Genomic DNA, 20613 nt, shown 5'->3' with positions numbered 1-20613 from the left:
AGTGGGAATATGGAGACATTTAAGACCAAAAGTTGGCCTTCAAGTGGCTTACAATCTTGATGGGTAGATGGGGGTAGGAGCGCACAGACAGATGGCATTTATTCACATATCTAAGAATTGAAGTGTGCACAGGGTCCAACAGAAGCAAGGAGAGATGGGTTCATTCCAGTTATTGTGAGGGATATCTGGAGGGGCTTCTTAGAGGAGGTAACTTGTGAGCTGAGCCTGAAATCAAAGGTGTTCACCAGATGGGAGGAGGAGAATAGAGTTAGAGGACAAACATTCTGGCAGAGGTATTTCAGACAAAGTCCTGGAGGTGGGAAGGAGCCCTTTAGGATAGATAAAGAATGGTGCAAGGGAAAGTGGCTATAGGGCGAATGAGATCATAGGGGGCAGAGGCTGCTTGATGGGGTGCTGTGGGCATCAGTATCATGAACAGAGTTGAATTCAGCATTTGACAGGCATGCTAATCTATGAGCCATGTTAAAATATCACTAAGGATGTAAAGATGGAGGTCATTTATTCTGACCTCCCTCTGGAAACAAAGGGGATGTGGGTGGAAGAAATTCTTGGATTCACCCCCTGGAGTCTGGAGGACCCTCACGGGGCTTTGGGGAAGGGGGTGAATCTGGTTAATGTTAGAGCCTTTGCTCCCTAAGTCACCTGCTGTTCCCATTCTCCTCCATCTTCCTCTGCCACAATGCTCACCCTCTCCACCAAGTCAGAGTCAAATACACCAAGTACTCAGGGAGCTTGCGGTTTGCAGAGGAGCAGTGGATTTTGTCACTCTCACTGCATCTGACTGCACCCTGCTCTTAAGGTAAGTGACTGTGCTTGCTGTCTGGTGTGCCACAGGCAAAGCATGCCTGTAACATAATTTTCCCTGTGCATCGAGGTGACTTAAGCTTTGAGTTTTTCCTCTGTCTCTTGAACTAACAATTACATGGGAAGAGCTTAATTTACATGCATCTTCCCTGCATTTCTTTGAGTACTGTATTCAGTGGGTAGTTGCCAAGTAACTGAAAATGTGTCTAGACACAGATGTTTCTATATTCAACCACAGGGTCCATTTTCTGAGCTACAGAGTTAAATGCATGCCAGCTCTGTGACAGAATTCTGCACAGAATAAGAAAGATAAAATGTTAAGATCTAAGGAAGGGGCTATTCAACATCGCTAGCTATAGGGACTTAGTTCGCCAACAGAAACCATCTGTGCCTTCCTGAAAATAAATCTCCAATTAACAAGGAAAACTTTGGACAGGAAAAGGTTAACAACAGGCCTGCAATCTGTTTTCCCCCTTTACCTGGGAAATGAAAGCAATGCCTCTGACAAACCCCCTGGCATACATGCTAATAATCAGACCTCCTGGTAAAAACACTAATGGTATTTTTAAGTAAAAAGATAGTAGAGAGCTCTTATCTGTGACATGCTTTCAGCAGCCATTCCAGTTTTCTGTTGCTGCATGAGAAACCACCCCCAAATTGAGTGACTCTAAACAATAATTTATTATTATCTTGTACTTTTCAGTGGGTTGATGTGGCTCAGGTAGGTGATTTTTGCTTGGAGACTCTTGGGGTCTAAGAGGGAGTTTTCTAACAGACCCAGGCCTGTCTAGACCCTGGAGTCTCAGAATGTCACTTGTGATGCATTCTGTTGGACAAGGGCAACCCAGACTCAAAGAGAGGGAAACAGACTCCACTTCTTACTAGAGCAATAAAATGGTCACTGCAAAAGAGCAAGTGGGTTAGTAGACATCAGTCAGGCCTTCTTTAAATATGCTCTCTGACATAGCAGGAGATGGCTGCTTTGTCCAGGTTGTCTATTGTGAATAAACCTGGTATTTATGGGTTGGTGGAAGCGTGACTGGAAACAGTTACTTAAACTGGGAAATCAATGGGGGTTAATAGCTTTGCATGCGTTGTTTAAATCTCTCATCATAACTATTTTGTATTTTAGATAGACATTCTTAGAAGAGATAAGTGATCATATTTTTAAAAAGTAAACTATACAAAATAGGAGAAAATCCTTATTTTATTCTGGCAGTAGAAAAGAAAATCATGCCCAGGAAAACTTGAGAATCAACAAAAATCACCACGGAAGACATGTCATCAGTTCCCCCACCTTTAAAGCTCCTGTCATGGTGACATGCTAATTCCAGATGGGACGATCACAGGAGCATTATATAATTCAATGGCTCCCTGCTGCTTGTCTCTATTTTATTGAACAAGATACGTAAGCCCATGTACAAAGTTATTCCTAACCTTTTCCCTGTGATAGCATGACATGAAAATCCCAGGGTAGGTTCAGAGGGCAGCGGAAGGAGATAAAGTTGAGGTAGGAAAGAAGATCTATAAAAAGGAAAGAAATTCTGTAACTTTTTGAACTATGCATCCAAGCACAGGTGAAAAAAGACTTTCTGTAAGAACTAATACCGCGATAGAATTCTCCATGGGACTGTAGTTAGAAATGCTTCCGACTTTCCCAGCTGAACTGAAATTCCTCAGAGCAAACTTGCCGCAAGGTGGAGTGTAGAGTGAACCACTTTGAGTTCTCCTCCTTTGGCTATTGGGTACTGAGGCTTAAGTTCTAATTTTTTTTTTATCAACTGTAACATCATGCAAAATTTACTTGTTGCAAGTTTTATTAAACAGCTTAGAGATAATCAAATGATCTTTGTGAATATATTGGGGAGAGGGAATAACATCATGTATTAAAAAGAAAGATAACATCTTAGTGAAGGAGTTACTGAGAACTTGGGTGTCCAGAATGGTGGTAGGTCTTACTCATATTTGTAAATGTTAAAAATACTCACAAAACAGTATGCATCTGTGGAGCCTTTGAAAATAACAATAAAAACATCTTTAAGTTGTCCCTTCAATCCAGGGATAACCTGGGTGGGTAGAGTTGCACGACCTACATTGGGTTCTAGCGGAAAAGACTCTACCCTCTTTTACGCTTGACTACATGGTGTGGGCTCAGCATGAGCAGGTTTTACTGCTGTGGGGTTGATGGTATAATTTTCCAAAGTGCACAGAACGATAAAAGAAATCCTATCTCAATTTATTTTTTCAACCCAACCAGTCATAGTACAAGTTGTAGATCTTTTAAAAGATGTTTTCTGTCATGCCCTGCTTGCCTCAGCCTTCCTGTGCCTCCAGCATCACCACGGAGATCCAGTCTGCTTATAATATACCTTTGTCTTTATTTCAAATACATCTTTTCTACACCCTCCCTCTCCCAAACCTAACTCCTTTTGTAAGTCCTGCTTTCAACATGTTGCTCCTTATTTATTGGTTCATTCCAACCCTTAGGGGACTCCAGCAATCTTTCTTGAAAACTTTTTTTTTTAGCACTTTTTGCTTCATTTTTGGTCTTCTGTGTTCTCACTGTGATTCTGCTAGGACTGTATTACTAACCTCAACCTGACATGGCATTCTCCTAGCACAGATAACAACTTATAGTGTCCGGGTAATAGTATGTCCGTCATTCTTCCCACTCAAAGATTTGACAGTGATGCCTAAATAAACTTCTGTTTTTTCCAGCCAAACAATATTAAATGCCTCCAACACAGCATTTCTGCCCCAAATATATGCTTTCCTGAAAAGCTCACTGCTTATTTGCTTTGCAATTAAAATGCTATAATATTTCTACAATTTTTTCCACATGTTAGTTTCAAAAGGAGTCCATGATTAACAATTATCTTAATACTTCTTGATTTCACAAAGTATTCATTTCACAACTAAGTAGATTATGTAGAATTCTTCATTTCCTAATATTAATATGGTTTTCCTCCATAATTTCTTATTGATTTTCTTTTTCCTTTGCAGAAGGAGATTGGAAGGTGACTGTTGTCACTGGGGACCTTGAAAATGCGGGCACCACGGCAACAGTATCCCTTTATGTTTATGGAGAAGCAAGATGTTCAGGTCCAATTATTTTAGGCTCTGGGAAACACCAGCTGTTTAACCCCAACAGTGCAGATATGTTCAAGGTAAAATTGATATACTATTACCTGCTTGTGAAGATATCTTCTGATCTACAGTCCCTAAGATGAAATAGAGAATTGTGTATGTTTTGCATTTACATGACATTTTTTGGGAAAACATTTTTTTTTATCCTAATGGAGTTGGAAAACAGGAATAATAATAGAAATAGAAGGTTTGTTTGTTCCCCACTTTTTATTTGCATAAAGGCAACACAGTATATGAACTTTAGAAAATTTAAAACTTATTATGGAAAAATGTATTTCTAGTCCACCATCAGGTCAAATATTTCCATTTTGACTATCTTTTCTCATCCTTTTCATGTCCATGGAGTATGATGCTGTGATGGAAAGGTGGTGAGCCTCATGGCCAAGACAGGGTCGAAGGAGTCAGATGGCCAACATTTGAATGGCCAAGATTTAGCACTTACCAGCATGGCTACTTGTACAAGTTACTTAATTGCTATGTGCCTCAATAACTCTTACCTCAGAGGGTTATCATGAGGACTAAATGAATTAATCCATGTAAAGTGTTTAGTGTAGTGCCTAAAATGCTCAGTGAGTGATTGCTATGATTATTATAGTATGTAAACATTTTTTATTCCCTTATTTACAAAAGGAGATACATAGTCTACCTAATTATAAATTATACTAAATAAATGTTGCATATATGAAGTTTACCATTCCATTTGCTATTGATGGCTTTCATGATTTCTGATGAGAAGTCAGCTGTTAATATTTTTGAAAATCCCTTATATGTGATGAATTAATTGTTTTCTTTTGCCACTTTTAAAATTCTCTTCTTGTTTTTGGCTTTCAATAGTTAGACTATGTAGACTGTCTTCCTGCTGTTTTTCTCAGCTGCCATAGTTGCAGTGTTGTTGTTTTTTTAGGATATTGTGGAGCTTGAGAGAGAGAAATGGAAATAGACCAAGTTATAATGCACTAACCCTTCTGTTCTTACTGAGGCTCATAGCTTTCATTGAATAAATGCTCCTAAGATTGTTGCGACCCTTTGATTAACTTCCAGAAGTTTTGAAAATTTGATTTTGAAAGATTTGCCATTGTTCTGTGGAGGATTGGATCTATGAAAGGCCTCAATATGCCATTCTAGCAGTCTTTCTCTACCTGTTTTTATCTTTATTTTGTTCTATTTTACTGAATTTTCTATTACTCTGTAAAAATCTTCTAATTCTAGCTGTGATTTCTATAATTTTCTGAAGACAAGTAAGAAATGGCCCAATGTAAATGTGACTTTGGGCCTACAATATATCATGTGACCAAATCCATGGAATTTAAGAGCCACCAGGCAAGTGGAGTTGAAACATTGACTATCCCATTACTGTCAGAACAGTGAAAAATTTCCTTTTGTATAACTGGTTCATGTTACATGTGGCAATGTGAGGCAACTCTAATGTTTCCCTAACCCAGTCGTAAGTTTTGAAGGAGAACTTGAGTGTAGCATGCTATAGGAGGAATCTAGTTTCAAAAAAGGAATTGCAAAGTGATGGAAGACCTTATATTAATTTCGGTAGCTACCCTCCATAGACTATAGGGTTAGCCCTATAGGAGCACCTGAAGTGTCACTTAGATTTGGATGGAAGGAAATGAGACATCCTCAGAAAAATGACCAACCCAAAAATCAGAACAAAGAGTCCATCATAGCAGAACATTTGAAGATAGTCAGCGGGGATTTCCTAGACTGCAGGGGCCAGATCTCATTCATTCGCTAAATCTTGAATTCTTTTTTTCTTTATGTTGACATGATTACAGATGTCCCCTATTTCCCTCCCTTTTGCCCCCTCTACGCAGGCCCTCCCTCCCCTCCCTCTGGCCCTAACCACATTTTTGTCTTGTGTCCATGGGATATGCATATATGCTCTTTGGCTATTCTGTTCACCTTTGTTAATCTTATCCATTGACTAGCATAAACTAGATACTCATGAATATCTGTTGAAAGCATGTAAGTTTAATGGAAGTGACTTTGCTGGAATGTGTTTAATATTTGTTACTTTCACCTGAGGCATTCATTGTTGAATTTTCCTGTGATCATTCTCACCTTGAGGGCATAATAAAGGCATCCCATGTATCTTGTATGGTTATTATTTACTTATAAATCTTTCCAGAGATTTAGCTGATCTTTTTATTGCATTTTTGTAAATCAAAACATTAAATAGTATTCTCTGTTGCTTGGGAAAAGTTAATGGCTAAGCCATTCACTCTTAGAAAATAGTTTCCTGTTTCTGGTTCACTACTATATAAAGTCAATTAATTTTGTAGATAGATAGGTTTAATATTATGAGCTCATAGGGCACTTTCACAATTATTTGAATATCCCTTATGTTCCTAGAATAAAAGGTAAAATACATTTTTTTGCCTTTTAAAATGCAATTTAGATCAGCAGGAAATAGAGGACCTATATTTGAGTTCCACCTCTGACCTTTACTAGCTAAGGAAATATGGATAAATCACTTAACATTTCTAAGCTTTAATTTCCTCCTTTGTAAAATGGGTACAATAATACCTTATAATATTATTGTACATATTAAAAGAGTTAAAAATCAAAATACTTTGTATAAAGTATAAAATATTCTTGTCTTTATACTCCCGCAGCTAACTCCTGCCCACAAATTGGGGTAGGCTTCTTGATGGGGTGAAATTTAAAATAAATTTTCAGATGAATGAAGGCAGGAAGGCAGCTTGGCAGATGGCTGGTAGGTGGCTATTGCTGGCATGGGAGTTCTATGTAGAAACATGTCAGGAGGCTGGAGTAGGAGGAAGGAATAGAGGGAGCCAAGACTAGGTTGGCTGGACTAGAGTAAAGCAGTGAATGCATAAGTAATAGAAAGAACGTTTATCTTGGGCCTTTTCAGTGTTTAAAGGTTAGATGACCACGTGGATCTAAAAATTACTAGCCATTAACTACATTGATGCCAGTGTGTCATTTTGATTTTGGCACAACTCTGTGTGGCTTTCTTTTTTATATTTTTCTTTTCCCCTCTCCTCCTCCTATCCATCCTCTTTCTTTATTTTTTCCCCTTCCCTTCTCTCCCATCTTCTCCCTTCCTTTCCTTTTCCTGGTGGACTTGAAATTTGGAGTTCAGTAATGGACTTTGACTGTATTTGGAAGCACTAAGCAGTGTCCTGCCAACACAGCCAACTTTCCTGTGGGTGGCAGATCCCAGGGACAATTTAACTTAATCTTTTCTTCAGTTACCAAAGTTGAAGTATTTTCTAAAAGCATATATATTTGGACCACCAAATTTTCACATATGAATTCTTATCAAAAGAAGCCAGTGGAGCTTCTCTACTTATATATAGAATAAGCTACCAAAACCAAAACCCCAATACAGAATAAATTACAAACAGCAGTTTATCATTTTTTTAATAACTGAATTTTCTCAGAAAAGCTAAATATTAAAACACAAAGGTTTTGGCCTCAGATAGCAGTCATTTTTGTTTGTTTATTGGAGGATTACCAAAAGAGTTTGGCATGCCCACTCCTGAAGAAGCCAAAACTTTTGTGGGAAGAAAATAATGGCATTTGCTGATGTCTACTCTGAACTAAATGTTAGATATTGAGTAAAGTTGATTATTCTATTTAACCCTTGCCTTCAAACTACCAACATGCTTATGTCTTCCCTATTCTAAAAATGACCCTTACTCTGCTCTTAAATTACTAACCATTGTCCTTCCCTTCTTTACAAACCTTTTGAAATATGAACTTACCCTGTTGCTTCACTTCTTTCTCCTCCCATTTTCTCCTAAATCGCTTGCAGTTTGGGATTTTCTCCTGTCACCCCATATAATCCATGTTTTCTAGGATCAGCAGTGAAGTCTTAATTATCTCATCAGTTGTTATTAACTGAAGTTGTTAATCAGTAACCAGTTGATATTATAAGATATTATTTAGAAACATAAATCTACAATGCTCCATTTTCCCTAAGAAGAGAATAAATGCCCTAGACTGTAGCAAGAGAAATTAAAGTCATAATCAAGAACCAACTATAAATAAAGGTAAAATAGTCTTGGAATAATATTTATTATTTTTTCTTCTTCTCCAATAATATTAAACAACTGGGTAATTTTTTAATATACCCTAATTTAGATGAAAACAGCCTATAGGTAAGAAGATTTACTTTTTAAATTAAAAATTTTCCCTCTAATCATGATCTCTGATATTGCACATGCATTAGATATTTAAGAACATAGGCTTTTTAAGGAGAAAAATAAGAAATATCTTCAAGTTGAAATAGGAAGACTAGATAACCCCTATTGCAGTTCTTAGGTGGAATAGAATAAAATATAAACAAAAGGTTTTATCCAGTTTCTCAAAAATAATTTTAAGAAGACCAAATTGTTTCTTCTTTCTAAAGATAGGGTGTTCAAAGGATATTATTTATTGTAATATAATTCATCAAGTGTTTATAGAGCACACGATATTTCCAACACTGTGTTAAGACCTCTGGTAGGTATAGAACTATAAAATACAAAGCAATCACATTGGAGAAAAAGGACATATACACATGAGGCAGATAGGATTCCAGAAATTTTATGAGTTGGTGCCCATTAAGCAATATAGATGAACATACTTTAGGGGCTTAGAGAAAGGATCTACATTCTCTCTTGGGAGCAGCCAAAGCTAAACCCTTTATAGCTGTTGACTGGTGGGCCTTTCAGCTGGGATCAAGGTGAGCTGGAGATGTCATTCTATAAAAGCCAGGTAGCTTACTTAGCTCAAGGGAGCAAGGACATTGGCCTCTTTTTGGATTCCTGGCTCATTTTTCCTCCGGTCTTCTTTGTGTTTCCCAAATATAAAACTATCAGCCCCAAATACAGCTGTAGTTATCCCTTTGCTGAGTATTCCCTACATCTTCTTAAACTTGCCAGGCAACCAAGACTACAAAATTTTATATTTAAAAAATATCACTATAAACTTTGGCTTATTCTTTAGTCATAAGTATTCACCTAAGAAAATTAAGGGTCCAGAAAAATGTATGAAAAAGAATGGAATTACAAAGTATCATCTCCCAAATGTTATTCAGAAAAAAGTGCTGTTGAATAAGTTCACTAATATAATTCCTTATTGTATCAAGGAGTAAGGTTTATTTTCATATACTATTATTAAGTTTCCAGGATATATTAAATAGTTAAAAGTTTAGAGAAAACATATATGCTACCATTTATTTAAGAAAAGGGATATTATGTGAATATATCCATATATATCCACATATTTACACAAGTATATTCTTAAATTTAAAAAATAGACATTTGAAAGATTAACTATAAACTAATAAGTGATTACATTTGTGGAAGGAGGGGCTAGGTCAGAGGGGTCAGGAAAGGAAACTAAACTTCTTTGAATAAACCTCATATTTCAGCCCTGACCGGTTTGGCTCAGTGTAGAGTGTTGGCCTGCGGACTGAAGGGTCCCGGGTTCAATTCCGGTTAAGGGCATGTACCTTGGTTGCGGGCACATCCCCAGTAGGGAGTGTGCAGGAGGCAACTGATTGATGTTTCTCTCTCATCGATGTTTCTAACTCTCTATCCTTCTCCCCTCCTCTCTGTAAAAAAATCAATAAAATATATTTTTAAAAACACACTCATATTTCAGTTTTGATTTGGAAACATATAAATATTTTATGTAATCTTTTTTAAAAAGTAACCCCTAAAAGTGAAAGGAAAATGAAACAAGCTGTGTATCTGGATGATGTAAAGACACAGCAAATTATTTCAAGTTACATTAAAACTTAGAAATTCGACTACACAACCCTAGTAGGATATATAGTAATAATTTAGTTGGAAGTAGTTTTGATACTAAATCTGAGACTGTAATATATCTACTGTGGGATAAAACACACGAATGTTAGTATCTTGGAGAACCACTTAAAATTTATTGGTTCAAAAGGCTAATATAAAAAAATGTGGACAAAGATTTACCAAGCAAAAAGGAATAGTAAGAAAACAAGAGCTGCCCGGCTGGCGTGCTCAGTGGTTGGGCATCGACCTATGACCCAGGAGGTCCTGGTTCGATTCCCGGTTGGGGCACATGCCCGGGTTGCAGGCTCGATCCCCAGTGTGGGGCGTGCAGGAGGCAGCCGATCCATGATTCTCTCTCATCATTGATGTTCCTCTCTCTCTCTCTCCCTCACCTTTCCTCTCTGGAATCAAAAGAAATATATATATATATATATATATATTTTTTTTTTTTTAAAGAAAGAAAACAAGGGCTGCAAAACTAACAACTAAAAGCATTAAAGCCAAAAAACATTAAATGAGATAAAAAGGACACTTTGTAATGTTAAAAGCTACATTTCACAAGGAAGATGAAACTGTTAGGAATACCAATGCATATAATAACACAAGAAATACCCATACTAAACAAACACTACAAGGGATGCAAGAATTTAAATAGAAACCCACTAACATTAGGGGGCTTTCATATGTCCCTCTTGTTTCAAGACAGGTGAAGTTGACTCAAATTAATCAATTATATAAAAAAAGTAAACAACATAATTAATAAGGTTGATGTTTTGTTTATATATCAAGTGCCATACCCTACTAATAAAGAATATTTCCTCATTTCAAGTGCACATGGAATTGCTAACTAAATTTGGATGCCAGTAGAAACATTTGTGGAGTTTTCACATAGAGTTGCTCAAGTTTCACCTTGGAGCATATGATTCTCCATGAGTATGAAAGATGCTATTGGAGTCTGAAAAGCTGCTAATGAGGTCTGAAAAGCTGCTCACATTATTCTGATTTTTATCAACATCTGAAGAGCCCTGACAAAGGAGACAGATTCCATAAGGTACACTGTCAGTGTCTAGAATTTGAGAAAATAACAAAATATTTGTTACTGAGAATGTTTTAGATCATCCTGGATCCAGAGTTTTTATCAACATCTTTGATTTTTTTTTTCTGCTCAGACCTTTTAAGCATCTTCTGAATGGTGTTTCAATAAATTCATGCTTTATTCTTGTGAATGTATTTATGCATTTTTATGAATTCATTATGCCTCACTGGTTATTTATTTCTAATGCTAAGCTGACTTTCAGGTGAAATATCATATTACAGCAGTATTATTGTCCTTGACATTCTTCACTAAGTTTGAATATTGGGCTCTAGCATCAGAGTAAATAAGAATGGTGTTCGTGACTTTTCCACTAAACTAGAGGTATAAATTTGAAATAAAACAAATAATGGGTCAAGATAACATGGACCAATTTTGTGAAAGACACAATTTGTAACACTCATACAAAAAGAAATAACTTTTATCTAATAAAGAAATGAAATCATAATGAATAACCTTCAAAACTGAAAGCAATAGGCCAAGGTGGGTTCACTGATAAGTTTTATCAAACATTTAAGGAAGAAATGATACCAATTTTCTATTATTTCTTTGAGAATATGGAAGCAGAAGGAATCCTTCCAGACTCATTTTATGAGATCAACATTACTATAGTACCAAAATCAAACAAAGACATCACAAGAAAAGAAACTACAGACTAATATCTCTGGTGAACATAGATACAAAAATTCTCAACAAAATATTAACAAAGCACCCTGGCCTGTGTGGTTCAGGGGTTGGAGCGTGGGCCCATGCACTGAAGGGTCTTGGGTTCTATTCCTGATCAAGGACCCTATCTGGGTTTCAGGTTTGATCCCCAGCTTGTATGAATTCAATTATCTGACATTCTGGAAAAGGCAAAACTATGCAGACAGTAAAAGGATTGCCAGGGATTAGGTGGTGGGAGAGAGGAATCGGCAAGGCACAGAGGGTTTTAAGGCATTGAAAATACACTGTATGAGATCATAATGGCATTAGACATTTGTCCAAAGCTAGCCTATATAATAAAAGCCTAATATGCAAATTGACCAAACCACAGACCGACCAGCAGAACAACCAGTTGCTATGATGCGCACTGACCACATCATAGGGGGCAGATGCTCACTGCAGGAGTTTCCCCCAGCCCGCAGGCCCCGACCGGTAGCGGCAGGGGGCCAGGCCAGCCAAGGTGGGCGTCCGCCGGTTGCCCCGCAGATTAGCCCTGATCGCCGGCCAGACCTAGGGCCCCTACCCATGCATGAATTTCATGTAACTGGCCTCTAGGAGAATATAAGATATCAGGAGTGAACTGTAATGTATACTATGGATTTGGGGTGAATATGAGTCAATGTAGGCTCATTGATTGTAACAAATTTGTAATTCTGGTGGGGAATACTGGTAATGGGGAGGTTCTGCACGTGTGGGGACAGAGGGCATAGGGGAAATCTTAATTTTGGTGTGAACCTTGAACTTCTCTGACAAAACAAGTCTTAATAGAAAAAAGAGAAAAAGAAAGGAAAAAGAAACCCCAATAACATCTTTCACACTCATTACTTGAATCTTCTAATGTTAATGGCTTTACATGTCATGTATGACACCCTGTGAAACTGTGCCAGGATAATCAAACTTTGTTCAAAACAGTGACTGAGTTTATACAACTAGAAAATACAAGCAACCCAGTCAGACTCTTAGTGTTTTGTCAGGACATTAGTTGTGACATCGCTGGTCAGGGGTCCGTACACCTGCTTGTATCTGTAGGTACCACAGAGGGCAAATGAATGTTGTCGATGGTTTCCAGACTGTTAGAGAATCTTGCCATTACGTAAGACATCTGAAACGTTGTGAATGATGGGTCCATATGGGTACCAGCACCTCCAGTATATATGTTACTTGCTGAAAGACATTAATTTCTCTGAGTGGAGACATACTGCTCTTGTGCAGAATGGGTGTGTCTAGTATAATAAATGAAAGAAGGTAATGAATGTAGCCTTTATTTTGTTTTTTCTTAACCTAGTGTCAATTGTAGAGCTTAAAGATGGGCATTCTCTCAATGTAAAATCATAGACATCTATCGTAAGTATATGTGGTTAAAAAATACAGAAATTTACCTCTCTTTACAAGGTTCCCTGGCTACATTTAGCAAAGAAGTGTAACTAGTTTTTGGCAAGCAGTAATGGCACTGGATTAAAATTTCAAATAGAGTTCTCATGTTTTCACCCCCACATTTGTTTCAGAAACACAATTCCTAAACTTTTACACCTTGCTGTATGCGAACATATGTGCCTTAAGAGCTCATAACTTATATACTCAGGCTTACATTTATTTGGTGATAACTTTGAAAATGGAATATTACCTGTCACAGAAATGGCTTGTATTTCCCCTCCATTTCTTTCCCCGTATTCTTAATGAAAATATTCTTTGCTTTAAAAAAATCGTTGCTAGGAATGGATAAGGAAGAACATTTAGTACCTCCACAGGAAATGGATGGGCCTCTTCGCCCTGAGACAGAACAGCTGTTAAGGTTACCAAACGTGGACTCTGTGGTGCCCTAAATAAGCTAAGTGCATGAATTTAAGCTACTGTTGTCTTTAAAGACTGATTTGCCAGAGAATTAGGTTTCTGAGCGAAAAAGGAATAGAATAAGCAGGTTCCTGGTGGCAGAGGTGTCTCATTCTTATTTATATGGTAGAGTGTTAAAATGATATTTATTGATTGTCTGAAAAGGGCCCTGTTTGTTTGAAGTATTCTGCATATCTCATCCAATTAAATTTTCTCCACCTGCTACAATGTAGGCTGCAAAAGAACGGGTAACTTTTTAAGAACAATGGGCAGCCCGGCCGACATGCCTCAACGATTGTGGTTCGATTCCTAATCAGGGCACATACCTGGGTTGTGGGCTTGATCTCCATTGTGGAGCATGCAGGAGGCAGCTGATCAATGAATCTCTCTCATCTTGGAGGTTTCTATCTCTCCATCTCCTTTCCTCTCTGAAATCAATAAAAAGATATATTTTAAAAAAAGAACAGTGGGCACACAACCTTTTTTGGGGCTCAGGTATATCAAACTCTGTCAGTCTTTCATTATATCATGTTGCCTACTAGGTTAGAGCCTGAGGTACACATCTCAAAGAACCGTGCAGGAGGGTATCCCCTGTCTTTTAAAGAGCAAACTCTTTTGAAGTGGGAATAATGTTTTCTTCCTTTTAGTGAGAAATAATCATGGTAGTACATAGCTAGAGACTTAGCTTGCTAAAATGTGCCGTAAGCTAGGCCATCATCGCACTGTATCCATTTACTCCTTTGACTGCATGAGCATAAATGTATGATGTATTGTATGTGTATTTCGTGTATTTCTGATACTTGTCTGTTCATTCATTTAGATTTGAGTTTATCCCTTAACCTAGAGAGCTACTAGGTGTAGTGCATTTGCATGAGGGTTTTCCAGAGAAACCAATGGTATGTATATGAGAGAGAGAGAGAAAGAGAGGGAGAGAGAGAGATTTTAAGAAATTGTCTCATGCAGTTGTGGAAGGGCAAGTCCAAAATCTGCCAAGTAAGCAAGCTAGAGATCCCAGAACAAGCTAGTGTTGCAGGTCAAGTCCAAAGGCAGCCTGCCAGCAGACTTCTTCCTACTCTTTGGATGTCAGCTTTTTTTTTTTTCCTGTCCAGGCCTTCAACTGATTGGGTGAGACCCACCTATATTATAAAGGACTATCTGCTTTACTCAAAGTCCACTGATTTAAATTTAATCCCATTAAAAAAACACACATCTTCACAGATACAACCAGAATAACGTTTGGCTAAGTATCTGAGTACCATGGCCCACTATGTTTACACATAAAATTAATGATCATAGCCATGAAACTTCTTTAACAACCAAATGAAAAGTAGCTTATAGGATCTGTGGAGTTCACTGAGGTACAAAAAAAGCTCTTTTTCCTCCCAGAATCAGGACTAGCAAAACATTGGCCACTTGATCCTTCAAGAAGCCCCTGACCTTAGTGAACTGGGGTCGACTGCATGGAGGGTTATTCCATTCCACTGACTAGCCTGACTTCCCCACAGCTCTCTGCAAGGTTCTCTTAGGAAGCCTAGTGTGAATAGATGTCATTGCTTTAACTCCTTACACAACAGTTCTCAGCTGCCGAGAGTGTAAATGTGAACATATTTGCATCCTCTCACATCCTCCACACATTAGCCAAAGCTTTGAATGGTTTTGATTTAATGTTGAGGTTCTTAACTCGTGGGAGGGTCATCATCCTGATATTATTCCAAGACTGTATGGTTATATTATGGGTTAAGAATACCTAGTTGGCCATTACCGATAATGTTTCTGTCATTGAGATTCTTAATCAATCATGAAGATGTGAGCAAAGCTTTCCTTTCTTTTTATTTTTCTTTTTCACTTAGATTCATTCTTTACCATTTGTTTCTTAAAAAACTTACTCCTGCATGGGTATAATAACTTTCTAGAACTTGGGTGGGTCTGATGCACAGACATTGATATATACACTTGCTTACATATTTGTCCTTCTTTTCTATCTGAAAACTCTGTTGTGTGATTAAACAGTCTTTGATGGCCACATCCAATTCAACCAAGATCCACTTCATAGAGTCCACTAAAATGTGTAAGTTCTTTCTATCTGCCAATATTATGTCCTATAACATAAATAATTAATGCATTTTTTACAATTCGAATGAAGAAGATGAGCTATTTATAAAGCTAAAAGTTCTAGTTCCAGAAAATACTTGAATAGTTTTAAATTATCCAAATGATTTCACTTGGCACTCTGACCTTCATTGCATTACAGTTTACCTACTGTTCCTGGGCATTTGCTTCCTTTATTGCCTTTACCTAGAAAGGAATGTGGGTCCATGCAAGACTGCATTTGCTTTTATTAAGTTGCAGATCTTTCTGAAGTGTAGGAGCACATACAGCTTGTTAACGCCTTATGCTATCACAAATAAGCGACTCATATTCTTACTCCTCCATTCTTTTTCTTCATTCTGTGCTGCAACATTTGAATCAGGATCAGTGGGAGTTATGCAGATGCTCCCAGAGAAGGTCCAATTCTCCCAGGACATCTAAATAGCATGGGGAGACAGTGTCAGTGAAGGGAGTTCAATGGAAGAGATGGGATCTGCTACTGACATTGAATTATGAAAAAAGATTCATGCAGGAGGCAAGTAGTAAGGGACTGAGTTGTTCATAAAACCCTTAAATTCAAACATATTCTCTGTATTTACTTCATCCTTGTTCCAGAAAGACATGCTGTACATAAAGATGACTGTTTCTTTCACAGCCATTGTGCCGTAAAGGAAATAAAAATCTATTTTGCTTGATGGCTTTCCTAGGAAAAATAGCACTGTCTCCTGGAGCTAATTGTACAACATACCTTGATACAGAGAACTGCATGCATGACATTTGCAGTTGTTAGGTGAATGCTGAAAATTAAGTAGCAACTTCAGCTTAAGGTGGGACAAAGAAAGTTATTTGTGATGCAGTGTGATAGTGAGAGCATTTTCTTCCAAATGCAGTGTGAAAAAGAAAGCTGAAAATGTTTGACAGTATTCCAGTTGGCAAACAGTATGATTTTCATCAGTCAGTACTGCTGAACGTTCAGTGTAAACGCTCACCTGAAAATGCAATCAACTGAGGAGAGCTTAGACCAGTGAGCACTAGCCCCATTCTAAACAGTGTTACATATGTGTTTGAGCACATACATGAGTAACCTTTCAGAAGAATTTCTCACATCTGACCATATGTTCTAGTGAATGCCATTAAAATCCCTGCCATGGTTTTCAGAACAAAATAAACATAATTTGCATTTGGCACCAACATGAACTTGTAATTATCTTGGGATAAAAATGATACAAAGCAATATTTTAAAATGACTTGTAGATGGCGGCATAGGTTAACGCTGGAGTTTGCTGCCTCGGACAACCACTTCAAAAATACAACTAAAAGACGGAACGGACATCATCCAGAACCACAGGAAGGCTGTCTGAGTGGAAGTTCTACAACTAGGAGGAACCGAGAATCAGAGAAGGCGCAGTGCTGAAGTAAAATACTAAGGTGCGGAGTGCGTGCGGCGTGGGCTGGGGGCTGAGGGCGCGGTTGTCTGTTTCAATCCGGAGGGAGCCTCAGACTCGGAGCTCCAGATCCGGGCGAGTCTCTAGGGACCCAGACTCAAACGGGAGAAGCGGGACTGTCTGGCTTCGGTCCCTCCGAGGTTTGCAGCGGTTGCTGAGACAGAGAGGCAGAGCCCCCTGGGGACTGACTGAGAGCAGCCATAACTGCTCCCTCCTCAGCCCTGTTGATCCCGTGGGACCCGCCCTGCCCAAGCCCTACACAGAGCCATTTGCCGGATAGCCTCAGGCAAAGGCTAGATTAGCACCTCCCTAGAGGAGAGAAGTTCTCCCACTGCAGACACAGCTGATTCTCACAGCCAGTTGGCCTGGAGGTCAAGTAGTAATTACCTACAACAATCAAGGCTTGACTACAACAAGAATGCTCACAGAGACCACAAGGGGGTGCACCAAGAGTGTCTACCTCAGGTAATTGGGACACTTAACACGGAAAGCCACTCTATCAACACAGCGAAGCATAAAAAAATGCTGAGACAAAGAAACAGGCCACAAAGGACAGAACTGGAGGAAAGCAGGCTACTGGATATAGAATTCAAAACCACACTTTTGAGGTCTCTCAAGAGGCTTCTAGAGTCTGTCGATAAACTTGATGAGATGTACAGGAAATCTAATGAGACCCTCGATGGTGTGATAAAGGACCAACTAGAAAGTAAGTATACACTGACTGAAATAAAGAATATTATACAGACTCCCAACAACAGATCAGAGGAGTGCAAGAATCAAGTTAAAGATTTGAAATGCGAGGAAGCAAAAAGCACCCAACCGGAAAAGCAAAATGAAAAAAGAATCCGAAAATACGAAGATAGTGTAAGGAGCCTCTGGGACAGCTACAAGCATACCAACATCAGAATTATAGGGGTGCCAGAAGATGAGAGAGAGCAAGATATTGAAAACCTATTTGAAGAAATAATGACAGAAAACTTCCCCTACTTGGTGAAAGAAATAGACTTACAAGTCCAGGAAGAGCAGAGAACCCCAAACAAAAGGAATCCAAAGAGGACCACACCAAGACACATCATAATTAAAATGCCAAGAGCAAAAGACAAAGAGAGAATCTTAAAAGCAGCAAGAGAAAGAGACTCAATTACCTACAAGGGAATACCCATACGACTGTCAGCTGATTTCTCAACAGAAACTTTGAGGCCAGAAGGGAGTGGCAAGAAATATTCAAAGTGATGAATACCAAGAACCTACAACCAAGAATACTTTATCCAGCAAAGCTATCATTCAGAATTGAAGGTCAGATAAAGAGCTTCACAGATAAGGAAAAGCTAAAGGAGTTCATCACCGCCAAACCAGTATTATATGAAATGCTGAAAGGTATCCTTTAAGAAGAGGAAGAAGAAGAAAAAGGTAAAGATACAAATTATGAACAACAAATATGCATCTATCAACAAGTGAATCTAAGAATCAAGTGAATAAATAATCTGATGAACAGAAAAAAAATAATAACTTGTATGCTGGAGTTCCCTGCTTCTCAAAAGGCATTCAGTAAGAGGGATAGGAACTAAGCTGGTTGTTTTGATCTTGGCATAAAGAATTTAGAGCCCTAGCTGGGTTGGCTCAGTGGGAAGAGCTTTGGCCTGTGTGCTGAAAGGACCTAAATTCGATTCTGGTCAGGGATGCGTACATTGGTTGCAGACTCCTCCTCAGCCCAGGCCCTGGTCAGGGCTTATGCAGGAGGCAACCAAAAATACATCGATGTTTCTCTGTATCTTTCCCTCTCTCTTCCACTCTCTCTAAAACCAATGGAAAAATATCCTCAGGTGAGAATTAAAAAAGAAAAAAAAGATTTTTAGAAAAGGCATTTTCTGAACATTTATAATACTTAGTCCTATTCCATGGGCAATTATTTTCTTGCATATAGTAGCTAATTGTTTGTTAAAAAGATTTTCTAAAGTTTCACTATTCTATCTGTTGAATTTTGCTATTATTATTATTATTATTATTATTATTATTATTGAGTTTGATTGTCAAAGTGTTGTTCCCAGGAACTTTCAAATCTCCTTGATAAGCATAAGGTTCTATCCGTCTTGCTTTGTTGTGATGTGCAGATTTCATTGCCAATGTTACCTCTTCCAACCTCAGCCAGACTTTGTATTCTTATGTCTTCACTTTGGCAGCGTCTTTATTATATGGCACTCCTGTCAGACTTTTCTCTCTAACCGACTGTCCCAAATCCACCTTCAGAATATTGTCATCAACACTACTTATAATTTTAATGCTAAAATGGGATTCCTTGATACCCTAGACTGGTTAAATCAACAGTTTCCATTTCTCCACAGCCCCATCTTGCAGTACTCATTGCATCTGTAACTGAGTGCATGTCTGACTTGTATGCTCCCTGAGGGAGGGGGTCATATGTCATATGTATTGTTGCTTCCTTAATACTCAGACACAGGCCCTCAAGTATCTGGGTGGTGGGTAAACTTGAGAGTGACTGTGAATTCTAAACACATATTTCAAAGTTTAAGTATCTTCAGCCATTTTTTATTGGTAAGATTCAGGAATTCAAAAAGTTGGGGGTGAGGAACAATCTCTAAAGTTTACAGATTTTAATCAATAGAAGTTTATGGCTTGATCTTGCAATCTTTCATTGCACTCAGGATCGCATAAAAGCTTACAGCATATTCCTCTCTTCACAGTAGTCAGCAAGGCTCAGCTTCTGGTTGATCCTCACTAAAAACCCGCATTGGGAGCCTTGGGGAGGGAGCTCAGTTATAACTGAATAAAAACATTTTATTAAAAAAACACAGTACTTGTGAGGTCAGTTTCAAGAACAGTTTGTATCCAATTCTTTGAAACTAGTCTGTAAATTACAGAGTGGGAACAACTATGTTGTATCAAGACCAAGAGAAAAACTTACAGATTCATCAATAACCATGAGAAATGTGTACATTTCCCATATTTTTGTTCCCTTAAAAATGCACATATTTTCTGCCAGCTATATTCGCTCCAATTATATGATAACATACAGATTATTATTCAAATATCTCAGCCTCATAAATGGATTCAAAATAATCAACCTTAGAAACATCTATCAGTTTGTTTAATTTTATTTTAAGCCTCCATTTCTATTCATTTTCTTTTGTTCATAAGTACACTTTAATTTTATTTTTCAAGTATAAGTTGATTATTTTTTACATGAGTCTAGGTACTCTCCCTCTCCCCCCTTCCATCTATGTTTTACATCTATCTATCTATCTATCTATCTGATGTATCTATCATCTATCATCTATCTTTATCACCTATCTATGTATCTCTATCATCCATCATCTAGCTATCTAAATATATTGTCTATTTATCATCATCTATCTATTAAATTAGAAAGTAAAGGATGTAGGAATTATATTATCAACAATCTTCCAAAGATTCAAGCTATACTTATTTCAGTTTCTTAAATGACTATGGTTAACTCATTCTTGATAATCCATCTGCCCAACAGATTTTATTGGGATCAACACTTCTATGCCACAAGTCAAAATTTAGTTTTAGCTCTCATTTTCTGTGAGAATCTTATTGTGGGTAATGGTGAGGAGGCGTTAAAGGGAAACCCAGTCCAACTTTTATAGCTTGCAGGCCAGGAAAATTAGTCACAGTTCAAGCATGACAGAGAAGCCTTAGGCATTGAACTCTAATTACACCTAAATTA

At 37.9% G+C, this 20613-nt stretch overlaps 1 pseudogene; it reads left to right on the top strand.

The window, feature by feature from the left end:
* The window catches only part of LOC138993169 (lipoxygenase homology domain-containing protein 1-like), a 56202-nt pseudogene that overhangs the window by 11222 nt on the left and 24367 nt on the right, over positions 1-20613 (top strand).

The sequence above is a fragment of the Myotis yumanensis genome, unplaced genomic scaffold (assembly GCF_028538775.1).
Source record: "Myotis yumanensis isolate MYYU_CA2020_CCGP unplaced genomic scaffold, mMyoYum1.0.hap1 SCAF_15, whole genome shotgun sequence".
In the NCBI taxonomy this organism is placed as follows: Eukaryota; Metazoa; Chordata; class Mammalia; order Chiroptera; family Vespertilionidae; genus Myotis; species Myotis yumanensis.
Note: the sequence above shows the minus strand (reverse complement) of the source record. Positions and strands in the feature narration are given on the sequence as shown.